General features: G+C 45.5%; 1 protein-coding gene across 4 annotated transcripts in view; it reads left to right on the forward strand.

The window, feature by feature from the left end:
• Positions 452–14015, forward strand: part of PHF20 (PHD finger protein 20) — a 135294-nt gene continuing 121730 nt past the window's right edge. For 2 of the 4 annotated variants that reach the window (XM_018057792.1, XM_018057795.1), the window contains exon 1: positions 452–543. The gene's annotated coding sequence lies outside the window, so the exon portion shown is untranslated. Of the gene's footprint in view, positions 544–1405; positions 1837–14015 lie in introns of all 4 variants that reach the window. The other 2 variants (XM_018057793.1, XM_018057794.1) reach the window with 2 other exon arrangements.

Genomic DNA, 14015 nt, shown 5'->3' on the forward strand with positions numbered 1-14015 from the left:
GAAGAACAGTGGGCAACGGGCTTTGAGCATGAGGATGGCTATGAACAGAGCTGCGTTTTGAGAAGCTCTTTCTGTCGGAGCATGAAGAACGGATTGGAAGGAGTAAGTGTGGGTGGAGAGGACAACCATCTGATGGTGGACTAGACTGGAGCGTTGGCAGCAGGATGGAGAGAAGCAGGAGGCTTCGAGGCGCACATAGGAGGCATAACTAACAGATGACGGATAGGGTCCAGTCCCGGGCTTCGTGTGATCACAGTGGCTATGGGTGAGTGGGGACTTCGTGCTCCGGATCCAGGCGCAGGCCGGTTCCCGCGCGTCAGGGCAGTGGGCGTGGCTCGCCCGAGCCGTCGCCACGGTGATCGGGTGGGGAGGGGCCGAGGGCGGGGCAGCTGAGGAGCTGCGTCACTCGGAGGTGGCGATGGTGCGTGTGTGTGGGGGGCGGGGGAATACGCTGGGCGCGTCCCGGGGGTCACGTGGTGCGCTGCACGCAGAGTCCTTCTGTCGGTTGGTCCTGGAGCGGCGCAGCCGGAGCGGGGCTGTGAGGTGAGCTCGCGGCGAGGCGCGGCGAGGCGAAGCTGGCTGGCTGGGGTGGGTCGGGCCGGGCCCGCGCCGCGCGCGCGCGCGCGCGCGCCGTGCGGGCGGGGACGGTGACGGACGCCACCGCTGCTCCGGTCCCCTGCCCGGCCCCGCTCCCCGCCTGGCCCCGCTTGCCCTGCCCGGAGGGAGGCCCGGGGACCGCTGTTGAGAGCGTGGCGGGCGTGCGAGTGGCGCCCAATCCCCAGGGTTGCCTGCGGGAGTGACGGTGGTTGAGGCCAATCAGCGCCGCCTGAGGAGGTTGGGCCGCGGGGTGCGGGCCCAGGGCGCGGAGCGGGCCGTGTTGCGGGTGGGGGGAAGAGCTAGGGTCGGATCCTGAGCTTGTGTGGCCCCCGAGAGCTCCACCAACAACCCCTGCCCTTGCCTTGTGCTTTGGGAACGCGTTTTCTTTTATAGCCTCTTTAATCCTGTTGTGGGGAGCACACCCCTTTCTCAAGCCCCCGACTATGGGAGTGTCCCCTTTCTCTGTAGTTTTTAGAAAATGTGATCGGTGCAACCCTCTTTCTTAAACTCCATCCCTGGGATTTTATCTTAATTTCCAAAGCTTCCCCAACTGAGGATGGTACCCCCTGACCCACGACCCCCAAATTGGGAGGACACTCCCTTTACGTGTCTCCACTCTGAATAAACGTCCCCTTTCAAATCTGAGGGTTCTTCCCATTTAGCGAGTTTCAAATCTGGGGTCCAGGGACCAGTTTTGGGGGTACTTATGTTCCCACAAATTCAGGGGAGGCTTCCCTTTTCCAGGCCTGAAATCTGGCAGAATGCTTGTCAGAATGTCTTAAATTTAGGGGCCGATTCCTTTTCCCAGCCTTCCAAAATCTGGGAGAGCACAGTGTCCAGAGTCTACCCGAAATGAAGTCCAAATCCTGAAATTTTAAGATAAGTATTTGTATTTACACAGGGAATTCACAGCTTTTCCCAATCACTCTATCCTTGGGGTTCCACCCTTTTTCATGAGTTCTCCAAATCGGACCACCTTATTTCCAGATTTTCATATCTGAAAGTGTTTGTTTCCTGCCCCACCCCCACCCTCCACGCTCTACTTTTGGTTACACAGTTCTCAGCCTGCAGCCACCGTCCTGATGTTTGTTAAATCTGGGAGGGCACACCTTTTTTCTTAGTTTGCTCATTTCCAGACAGTGGTCCGTGGTTCTTGAGCTTTGCAGCCATCGGAGGGACTTTGTTTCCTCAGCTTCCCTTTTTGGAGCCCCATTTTCCTTTAGGTGCTCTCCCTGTCAGGTAAGTGCACCTTTCGTCTTCCTTCCTCTGGTGAATAAATATCTTTGTTCAGCATGGCACTTTGTCTGCTTCTGTGGCCTTTTCTCTGTACTCACTTCCTATAGTCTTACCTCCTGAAGTTCCCTCCCCCTGGGGGAGGATCTCCCCGCCCATCCCAAAGGGGTGCCTGTGTGTTTTCTTTCATATATCTACTTTATCTTTCATCTTTCTGCTAACAAGAACTCTCTCTTGGCTTGCTCTATCCCCGGGCATTTTTGATTCCTTTCTTCCTTTGGACGCTGCTCTTGCTTACTGGTGGCTGTAAAGATAGTCCCATTTCTTTCCCTTTCTCTGGAAGTAACCTCAAGTCCAGGGCTGCCTGACTCCTCCCCAGTGCTGGATTTAAACTGAAAACGAATCCCCCCCTTGTATTTCTTTGGTTATTCACAGGTCTCTTAATCCTCCTGATGGCCTGCTGCTTATAAAGATTCTGGGTAGAAGGATACTGCTTTTTCCTTTGCTTTATTTCCTTTCATTGGAAGACAAAACAAAACAAAAAAACCCTCCAGAGATTCTTAGTCTTGCTTCCAGCTCCTAAAGCTTCCTCATTGGCTCTTTTCCTTCCTTTTATCAAGAAAAGAGGTCTTTTGGAGGAATCTCTTGGTCACGCTTTTTGTTCCTGGAGTAGAGGTGGGAGATGGATCTTTATCTCTCTCTGTGATCCTCTCACTTATCTGCCAAACCTTGCCCCCGACCTCCACCTTAAAATCTGCAAATGTCCTCTCCAAAGAGCCTCTCAGTAGGCTCTTTCTTTTGTATTTCCCTCTGTCTTTCCAGATCTTACTCAGGGCTTCTCAGCCGGAACCCGAACCAGATTAATTTCTCCACAGCTGGAATCTCAAGTGCTTATGGGATAATGACACCTCTGACCTTTCTCCTTTTGGGGAAGTACTTGAGTGTGCAGCTGTATGAGGCCTCAGGGCGGGAGAGAGTATGAGCCTGAGAAGCAACCCTGGCAGGACAAGGCAGAAAAATACTGCATTTTCAGGACCACGTCCTTCTGAATCTCATTTGAAGATTGGATGTTTGCCAAGCACCTGCTTCTCAGTGATGCGGGGGGATTTAATGACACTTCCAGGAACCTGTAGGAATTAATGGGGCTTGTGAAGTGTGTTGAACTTTGTGTTGGAACTTGAATAAAATGAATAATTTTCTTGTATTTTCAGAAGAACTAAGCTTTTTTATATTTCATGTGCATGAAAACCCCCGAGCTGTGTTATTTCAGGAAGTGAAATAGATCCCACATTTATATCATATGATCATTAGTAAGTACCAGATTCATTAAAAAACACTATAGGTCTATCTGAGCAGTACCTAATAAAATGTGGTGTACAGAAAGTGAAGAGGTACTTTGTATCTTATTTGCCTGATTGGTACCCTATCTATGTACTGCTATATATAGTTCACCCTTAAAGTATTCTACACCAGTGCTTCTTAAACTTGAATGTGCAAATAAATCACCTAGGGTGGGGAGTGTCTTGCTAAAATGTTGATTCTAATCCAGTGGGTTTAGAGTGGGGCCCATGTATCTGCTTTTCTAATTCCCCAGTGATGTTGATATTATTTTTCTGAAGCATTATTTTTCTTTCTTTATCTAGATGTGTATCCCTTAAAGTTTGTACAAGGCCGCAGTCCTCTTTGGAGGACTACTGTTTATATTCAGTTACTGTTCTAGCATTTAGCTTTTGAAATCATGGCTAGAACTTCTCCAGGAGTTGGATTCCTATTTATTTTGTCAGATTTAAATGCTTAACTATTTCTTGCTTAAAAGTGAACATAACTTTTTTGGGGGTGGGGTGGGGTGGGGGGTTTGGCATGCAGCACAGCTTGTGGGATCTTAGTTCCCAGACCAGGGATTGAACCCAGGCCCTTGACAGTGAGGGCACTGAGTCCTCACTCCTGGACCTCCAGAGAAGAAGCCCTTGATCATAACTCTTGACATAAAATCGTTCTAGTAAATACTGCATAGGCCATATAGTGACCAGCCAGCTTGTCTCTGGTTCCTCATCTGTCATCCTGCCATGGGTAATGAGTCTGAGATAACCCAAGTCAGCAGGGTCACAGGTGTTGGAATTACCAAGCAGTCCTCGGTTTTCCGGGTTCCAGAGATGGGCCTGGGAGAGGCCGGTGCCTGCACTTTGATTTGTGTATCTGTGGGAGCTTCACCAAGATGAATGTGCTGGAAATATGATGTTACTCTTTGATGGGAATCATGACCTTACGATGCTCTCTCTCCTTTTGTATCCACATCTGTCTCTTAGCAGCAGCAGCAGCTGTCTCATTATTTTTTTTTTTTTAGTTTTTTATTTTTTTAATTTTAAAATCTTTAATTCTTACATGTGTTCCCAAACATGAACCCCCCTCCCACCTCCCTCCCCAAGCAGCTGTCTCTTAAGTCTTAGTGGGCTTTTCCTTTCAGATCATCTGTACCTATTTCCCCGGCTGTCACTTGTCGTGGCCTTTCCCCGCCACTAATCCTATTCTGGACCCTAATCAGGACAAACCTGAATTTGTGTCCTCTCCACACCTCCCCCCACCCCCCATCCCTCACATGAGTGTTAGATAGATCCTCTTCAGTAACAAATTTGATCTTGATTTGGCTCTAGTCCCAGCACTTCCACTCACTGTGAGACCTCAGTCAAGTCACTTAATGCTACTGGACCTCATTCTCCCCGTTTGTAAAACGAGGGGGGCTGATTTTCTCAAGGTCTACTGTGCTCTGAGCCTTTGTCCGTACCTTGCTTAGAAACCCAGTGCCTGTGGGCGCTTGTTATGGCAGATCTGATTTCCTTCACGTGTTCTGTTGGGCTTGCTGCCAATCATTTCCGTGTCCGAGTCACTTCTGCCACCAGCTCTTCTAGCCAAGGCAGCCAGCTTGTCCTCAAACCCAACTTCAGAATTCTTCTGCCTCAGTGTCTCTGCCATTTCCATGCTTTAGTTCATTCGAAACTAAGCTTCCCAAAGAAGTCTTCTTGAATTCTCTATTCAGTGTTAGCTACTAACCTGAATTACAAAGAGGGAGTCTGTAGTTTACACACAACTTTATTTATAGGTTCTCTTATCTGATGTGTATTTTAAAAATGTCTTCCCCTCCTCCTCACCCCAGCTTTCATTTTTGCTTTGAATTAGCAGAGTAGATAGAATGAAATTTAAAAATGAAGCAGGTAGTTTGCCCTAGGCTGGAGTTTGGGGAAAATAAATATCATGCTTTTAGCTCTCTTAAGGTCTCCCAGATTGGAGGTCAGAGGTGTATATAACCTCCTAATGCCCCTGCTTCATCTTTCTAGGAAATGATGGTGGTGGTAGTGGGGGGAGTTGTTTCTTGATTACTTTTTTTAAAAATAAATTTTCTTTAAACCAAAATGTGTACTTAGAGCTTCCTTGGTTAGGTTGTAAGCTTGGAGAAAGTCTTGTTTCTCTCTTACTCATCTCAGCAACTGCCCTTACAGGTTGTTGATTAACCTTGGGGTAACCTGTTGAAAATTGAAGCCTTGGTTTGTAATGATGCTATAACAACTTTGCTGGATCTCGTGTTAGGTATCCAGCTGTCCTTTGTTTTCTTTGGCCAAATAATGGAAGAGATGAGCTTGTATAAATCATGTAAAATTTTAGATGAGTATGAGTCACCAAACATAAAATAGGGCAGTTATATCAATATGAGAGGGAGATAGTGCCTGAATCAGTGGACTTAGAGGAAGGAGGAAGAGGAGAGGCCTGGGGAAGGGTTTTAAAGTGGGGCTTCCCTGGTGGTTCAGACAGTAAAGAGTCTGCCTACAATTCAGGAGACCCAGCTGAGTTCAGTCCCTGGGCTGGGAAGATCCTCTGGAGAAGGGAATGGCTACCCACTCCAGTACTCTTGCCTGGAGAATTCTATGGACAGAGGAGCCTGGCTGGCTGGCTACAGTCCCATGGGGTTGCAAAAAGTTGGACTGAGCGATTAACACTAACATATTTGATAAGACACTAACATATTTGATAAGAGCTTATCCCTTGTCAGGAACATAATTCTAGGGTTTTAAAGACTGACTCCCAGGCATCTTAGATGAGTCTTTGGTTCTCTTTGTCCTAGTAGAGACCTGATTTTCATGAGGTCTCTTATTTGTGTGGAAAAGGTGCGTGGCTAGGTGGATTGACATATCTACCTTGCTTTTACAGTTGCTGGGATTTCTAGGTTATGGAACCTTTACCTGGGAATGTGGGCATTTTAGTTAGCAGTTTTTGGAGCACTCTGTTAGATCTTATTGAACATTTACAATTTATCTATTACTCTCACCTGGTAGACAAGAAAATTGAGATTAAGTAATTTATTTGTCCAAGGTCACTTGGCTAATGACCCAGGTTGCTTTGCCTTCAGGTTTGGTGCTCATACATCCTTCTCTGAACAGCTGCCTTACCTTTCTCCCTCAGGGTTTGAGTAAGTCACATTGGTCACAGCATCAAACAGGTGGCAGCCTGAAGCGCAGGCCTGAGGCACTGCTGAGAGAAGATGTGGCTTTGCCACCTCATCTCAGATTCTGTTCCTGACCTTGGAAACTTCCCTTAATTGTAGAAGCTTAACTCTCTCAGCTGAGGCTGCCTTTCTCCCCTTCTTGAGACTCTCTGGAACGTGGCTGGTTTGGGCTGCTTGACAGCCCTTTGGTCTCATGGAGTGGTGAATGCTGTCCAGAGTGCTTTGATGGGTAGGAAGTCGGTCATGCTCTGCCCTGTATGAAATTTATGCATCTGCAATTCAGAAAGGCATGATAGTTAAAGAAGCCACCTTTCATGTCCAGGCTGCATGGTATGTGGTGGCGAAGAACCAGAATTTGGAGGCATCTGCCACTCTCTCGGGGCTCCATGTCATGTGGCTGTGGGGCTCAAACCTCTTGGGACTTTCCCTGTGGCACAGACATTGGAGACAGACTTCCAGCATGGCAAGTTACTAACCTATCTGGACCTGTTTTCTCTCTTAAGTATCATACTAGCCTCACATCTATCGTTAGAAATATTGGTAAATGTTGCCCTTTCTCTCCATTTCCTAATCTGTAAAATGGGAATAAGAAAATCTAATTTATAAGGTTATTAAAACTTGGTGAGCTGTGAAGAGTTGAGTATATGTTACCATTAATTTGTTTTATTCCTTTTATAAAATGTTTGACCTTGTTTCTTGATATTTCATCTGTAACTACATTAGTACTCTCTGTAAGAGAGAACACTTAAAATTTGTTTCTTATTTTCACACAAAGTAGTTTAACAGTAATCCCTTAATATCATTAGTGTTCAGGTTTCTCAAAGGCCTTTATAAAACATGTATATATTTTAAATTGAAGTGTAGTTGATTTATAATATTGTATTAATTTCTACTGTACAGCAAAATGATTCATTTATACAAATATACATCCTTTTAAAAATATTCTTTTCCATTATGGTTTATCATAGGAGTATACTGAATATAGTTCTCTGCGCTATACTGTAGGACCTTGTTGTTTAAAGTCCTTAATATTTTGGCCACAGTATTTGCAGGATCTTAGTTCCCACCAGAGATCTAACCTGGGTCCCCAGGAAGGAAAGTGCCAAGTCCTAACCAGTGGACCACCAGGGAATTCCCTCAGAGCCCTTTTTAAAAAAACATTTAGTTTTTAAAAATTGAAGTATAGTTGATTTGCAATGTGTCAATCTTTATTGTATTGCAAAGTGACTTGTTTGTATACATACATACATTTTTTTTAAAATATTCTTTTCCATTATGGTTTATCCCAGGAGATTGGATATAGTTCCCTGTGCTATATAGTAGGACCTTGTTGTTCATCCATCCTATGTGTAATAGTTTATATCTGCTAATTCCAAATTCCCAGTCCTCCCCTCCTCCACCTCCCACCCCCTTGGCAACCGCAAGCCTGTTTTCTATGTCTGTGAGTCTTTTCTGTTTGGTAAAAAAGTTCATTTGTGTCAGGCCACGTCGGTACTCTTGTCTGGAGAATCCCATGGACAGAGAAGCCTGGTGGGCTCCAGTCCATGGGGTTGCAAAGAGCTGGGCAGGACTGAAGTGACTGAGCATGCGTGCATGTGTCAGATACTAGATTCCACATACAAATGATGTCATACAGTGTTTGTCTTTCTGACTCACTCCACTCAGTGTGACGATGTCTGGTTGCATCCATATTGCTGCACACTGCATTATTTCATTCTTTTTTATGGCTGAATAGTATTCCATTGTATATATGTACCACATCTTCTTTATTCCAAGGCCTTATTTTTAAATGCAGTATAAATACTGTGGGTTTTGGAGTAGATCCTGCTTTTAAAATCCAAGCTCTTCCTCCTAGCCAGGTGACCAAGAGCAAGTTACTTGCTCTAAGTCTGTTTTCCCTCCTCTGAAAAATAGGATAATACTGCCAATTTTTCTGCATTGTTGGGAATAAAGTATTTTTCATGGATTAGCATGTGATAAAAACTCAGTAAAAGTTAGCCATCTCCTGGTATTAATAATAAAGACCAGGAATATTGACTATTAAATAATTTTTATTTATCTTTAAAATCCCATGCACAATGAATTGGTTGTAATTTAGGGAAATGTCTTTGGAGGTCCCATGGGGTAATGACTCCATCTCCAAATTGTTTTACTTTGTAATATAGTGATACCTCAATTAAGGAATACTGTAAGAACAGTTTAGTCAGGTATGTTTTAAAAAAGATTCCCTTCCCTAAAAAGAATCCACACAAACCCACTCCAGAGCTGTGTGACACCATTTATAGAGCCCTCCCAGCGACTGAAAACAGATTACAGCTTTTCTTAGGCTCCAGGGGCAAAATTCTGGTCTGTCTGCAGGTGCGTGGTTCCCTGTGCTTTGCCTTACCACTGTGGAGTAACACCAGTTCCTACATTTACCTGTGGAGAGCACTTTTCAAAGAGTCTCCATGGAATTGTCCCCTTGAATTCTTATATCCCTCAAGATGGATGATGCTGATCTCTTTCTTTTCTTTCCTCCTGTTTTGTCAATGAGGAAACTAAGGTTATCTCATTAAAGTAGCATCTGACTGCCAAGTGACAGTGCTGCTTGTTAGACTCTGGGGGTGCCTGTGAGGAGTTAAATGCCTGAGGAGAGATCAGACACAGGCAGTTTCAGAGTCGAGTGCTGTGTTGTGACCCATGGAGCAGGCAAGGCTGCCACGGGTGAATAATGGGGTGGGCCCTGGCCCAGCAGCCCTTTGGGGAGGTGCTGATGGCTGAGCCCCACTGAAGGACCTGGCAGAGAGGAAGTAGCATTGCAGGGAGTCTGGGTTTGTGGGAGGCATGAGCAGTAATAACCTTGAGAGGTTGTCATGTGCCAGGCTCTGTGATAAGTAAATTTTGCTTTTTTTTGGCTGCATCATGTGGCCTGTGGAATCTTAGTTCCCTGACTAGGGATCAAATCTGTGTCCCCTGTCCTGGAAGCAGGGTTTCTTAACCACTGGACCACCAGGGAAATCCCTGTGTTAAGTAATTTTTATCTTCACAGCACCTATAGGAAGATATGAAGTAAGTACTGGTACTATCCCGATTTAATAAATGAGTGGCCTGAGGCTCAGAGAGGAAACGACTTGTGCAAGGCTATCTGGAAAATGGTGGAGCTGGGGGTCAAACCCAGCAGTCTCTTTAGAATTCTGGCTCATAACCACCATGTGCCGTTGGCCCTCTGCTGATTGTCTGCTCGACTTCTTTTAAGTTCCCATGTTTAACAGCCCGTGGTTTGACTTGGTCATAGTTGCTAACTCATTGGAGGCCTTGATGCTACTCTGAGTAGTTTGAACTCTGTTCTGTAGGGGAACTACTGAGGTGTTTTTTGTTTTTTTTTAGATGTAATTGAGATATAACCTGAAGTTTTAAACAGAGGTGTCTTATGATCAGATTTATACTTTAGAAATATTAGGGTAGTAGCACTGATGACGGAGAAGGCAATGGCACCCCACTCCAGTACTCTCGCCTGGAAAATCCCATGGGCGGAGGAGCCTGGTGGGCTGCAGTCCATGGGGTCACTAAGAGTCAGATACGACTGAGCGACTTCACTTTCACTTTTCATTTTCATGCATTGGAGAAGGCAGTGGCAACCCACTCCAGTGTTCTTGCCTGGAGAATCCCAGGGATGGCGGAGCCTGGTGGGCTGCCGTCTATGGGGTCGCACAGAGTCGGACATGACTGAAGCGACTTAGCAGCAGCAGCAGCAGCACTGATGAAGAGTAGCCACAGTTCGTTGACTAGTCAGATTACCTGGATTCATTGAATTCCTTGCCCCCAGTACTTGGTAGCTTTGTCATTTGGGCAGCTTACTTTCTGAACCTTCGTTTTTTCAACTCTAAAATGACAATAATAATAATTCTCATCACAGAACTATGAGGTAGATACTAAATGAGATGATGTATATATAAAGCACTTAAAATAGTGTCTATCATAAAATAACCACTCAGAGGTCAGCTTATAAGACAGTATTGATTTGGATCCAGGGAGCATGTGGCTGGAGGTTTTGAGCTCCACTAAGAGTTGTTGTGTTTGTGTGTTTAGTCGTGTGAGACTCTCTGTGACCGTATGGACTGTAGCCTGCTAGGCTCCTCTGTCCATGGGATTTCCCAGGCAAGAATACTGGAGTGTGTTGCCATGGCCTCCTCCAGGGGATCTTTCTGACCCAGGCATTATAACTCACTTCTCTGCTTTGGCAGGCAAGTTCTTTACCACTAGCGCCACCTGGGAAGCCAGAGAGTTGTTGCAATAATTGGATTAGAGCCACTGGATAGTGGGAGAAACCTAGTAGGTGTGACAAAATGGTGACTGAGAGTGAGATGTGAAGGCGATGCCCATGTTCCTGGCTTGGCACATTGGGCAGTCTTGAGACCTCAAACTGTGATGGGGAGAAAAGGAGAAGGAACTTGTGAGGGTAAGATGATTAGCTCAGCGAGGTTGAGTAATGTGCCAAAGGTCAGTCATTCAGCAAATATGTTCTGGAGTTAAGCCTGGGCTCCTTTCCACTGTTTCTGGGAAGAGCCCCTCATTTAACCAGTTCTTTCTCAGTAATTCAGAAGATGTAAGCTCAACCTGTTTGTTGTCTGTCTGAATTTTAATTGTGGTAGAAAAAGACTTCTAGAGAAAGCATTTCAAGTATCTGGGAAGAGGGTAAGGGAATTTTTTTTAGCTGCTTTTCTTTCTTCCTCCTTCCTTTCCTCCCTTCTTCCCTTGTTTCCTTCTCTACCCTCTCAAGTAAAAGAGGCTAATCCAATTCTTTCAGTGGGATTTGGGCAAGCCTGAGGGAGTGGTAGGTAATGATTGGCTTTAGACTCTGTGTCATTGAGGAGAAATTAATGATGGAGGGGCCATTGCCCCTACTTGAAACAACTTGTCAGTTCTCTAGGACTATGGATGTGCTCTTTAAAAATATATATATATATTTTTGACTGTGCTGGGTCTTTGTTGCTGCTCATGGGCCTTCTTTATTTGCAGCAAGTGGGGCTACTCTCTAGTTATGCTACATGGGCTTCTGGTTGCAGTGGCTTCTCTTGTGGAGCCTGGGCTCTAGACCTTGAGGGCAGTAGTTGTGACACAAGGGCTTAGTTGCATGTGGGATCTTAATTCCCAGACCAGGGATCGAATCCGTGTCCCTTGCATTGGCAGGTGGATTCTTAACCCCTGGGCTGCCAGGGAAATCCCTAGATGTGCTCTTTTATGTTCGTTATATTGAATACTGTTTGTTAATGTTGCGTAATAACAGTGACCGTAATCCTTTGTGTTTGATATCTTTTTGCTAGTGCTACTACTACCATAGCCATTTTATCACCAATATTGAATATTTGGTGTGTACTGTCCTGAGCACTTGACATCCATTAGCTCGCTTAGCCTCACAACCCCAGGAGGTAGGGGTTATTAGTCCTCTTTTATAGAAGGGCAAACAGGGAGGCTCAGTGATTTTTCTCATCTTCACTTAGCAGGCAATGAGTGGAGCCGGGATTGGTCAGAATCTGAGTCTGAAACCTGACTGCTCCCATCCCTAAGTACTGCCTGGCTTTCCTCCAAGACAGAACTTTGGAAGAGTCCCCTTGGAAGCTTCCTCCTGTGAGTTGTAGTTGTCCCTGGACCTGTGCTCTTCTGGGACTGTAGTCAGGCTGCAGGGTTGCAGCCAGCGTTTCCACCTCCTAGGCTCAGGGCTGTGGGGGATTGGGAGGGAAGCTCATTCCTGCTGAGACACCTTGCCTCTAGGACTTCCCCTCTGCCTAGAATTCTTTCCCCCCTATATCTGTACATAGCTGTCTCCTTGTCATTTAGATCTCTGCTCAGACCTCAGCTCCTCAGAGTTCTTTTCTAACAGCCTTATCTAAAGGATCCTGTCACGTCAACTGGCTCACGTCGTTTCATTGGGTTTTCTGCTACAGAGCTTACCCTCCCAGAAATGATCTTATCTGCATATGTGTTGTCCTATTTTGCCTTCCCTGCTAGAGAACAGGGCCGGGGGTGTCCTGTCATCTTGCTGTCTATCTCGGGGCCCTGGCACAGAGCTGCTGCTGCTGTTGCTGCTAAGTTGCTTCAGTCGTGTCCGACTCTGTGCGACCCCATAGACGGCAGCCCACCAGGCTCCCCCGTCCCTGGGATTCTCCAGGCAAGAAGACTGGAGTGGGTTGCCATTTCCTTCTCCAATGCATGAAAGTGAAAAGTGAAAGTGAAGTCACTCAGTCGTGTCCAACTCTTAGCGACCCCATGGACTGCAGCCCACCAGGCTCCTCCGTCCATTGGATTTTCCAGGCAAGAGTACTGGGGTCAGGTGCCGTTGCCTTCCCCGGCACAGAGCTGGCTTTCAGTAAATACTGAATGAAGGAGGCATATAGATTTAAGCTGGTCTTTCGCTTGAAGTGTCCTTCACTTTGAAAGGGGGTTACATTAAGTTTATTTTTTTTCTTGTTTTGTTTTTTATATATTTTTAAACTTTTTATTTTGTATTGGAGTGTAGCAGGTTAACAGTGTTGTGATAGTTTCAGGTAGTTGGCGGGGGAGGGGGTGGGGGGGAGCAGGAACCTCAGCCATACATATGTATGTATCCATTCTCCCTCAAACTCCCCTCCCATCCAGACTGCCACATAACATGAGCCGCGTTCCCTGTGCTGTACAGCAGGACCTTGTTGTTTATCCATTTTAAATACAGCAGTGGGTATATGTTGATCCCAAACTCCCAAACTATCCTTTCCCTCCATCCCTCACCCCAGCAGCCATAAGTTCGTTCTCTAAGCCTGTGAATCTGTTTCTGTTTTATAAAGAAGTTCATTTGTATCATTTATGTTTAGATTCCACACATAAGGGATGTCATAGGACAGTTATCCTTCTTTGTCTGACTTAGTATGACAGTCTGTAGGTCCACCCATGCTCCTGCAAATGGCATTATTTCTTCTGTTTTTAATGGCTGGATAATGTTATATGCACTACATCTTCTTTATCCATGCCTCTGTCGATGGACATTTAGGTTGCTTCCATGTCCTGGCTATTGTAAACATTGCCCCACTGAACACTGGGGTGCGTGTGTCTTCAGACCATGCTCTTCTCCGGATGCACGCCCAAGGGTGGGATTGCAGGGTCATTTGGTAGGTCTGTTTTTAGTTTTTTAAGGAATCTCCATACTGCTCTCCCTAGTGGCTGAACCAGTTTACATTCCCACAAACAGTGTAGGAGGATTCCTTTCTCTCCACACCCTCTCCAGCATTTACTGTTTGTGGATTTTTTGATGATAGCCATTTCGGCTGGTGTGAGGTGTACATTAACTTTAAAAGGCATCATTCTTTAATGGAGATTGAATTGCAAGCCTAGTGTAAGCACTATTAGGTTATTGTAAAGCCCATTCTGTAGTTTCTGGAGGTTGCCAGTCTTTTCAGAGTTTATTTTCTCTTAATCCTGATGAGAGCCAACTCCTTGAAAGGTCTTGTTCCCTGCCCACCTATCACAAATTCATTGTTATTTTAAGTCTTTAGTCTCTTCTCTCTAGCACATTAGGGTTGCTGAGGGCAGGGCCTCCAGTTACCATGACTACAGTACTCTTAAACTTCTCCCAAAATAAAATCCAGAGTCCATGTCAGTACATTAACTATAAATATATTATGAATTCAGAAAATTCTGCTGCTGTCTTTTGAACACCTACTTTGTGCTAGACATAAAG

The sequence above is a fragment of the Capra hircus genome, chromosome 13 (genome assembly GCF_001704415.2).
Source record: "Capra hircus breed San Clemente chromosome 13, ASM170441v1, whole genome shotgun sequence".
Classification (NCBI taxonomy): Eukaryota; Metazoa; Chordata; class Mammalia; order Artiodactyla; family Bovidae; genus Capra; species Capra hircus.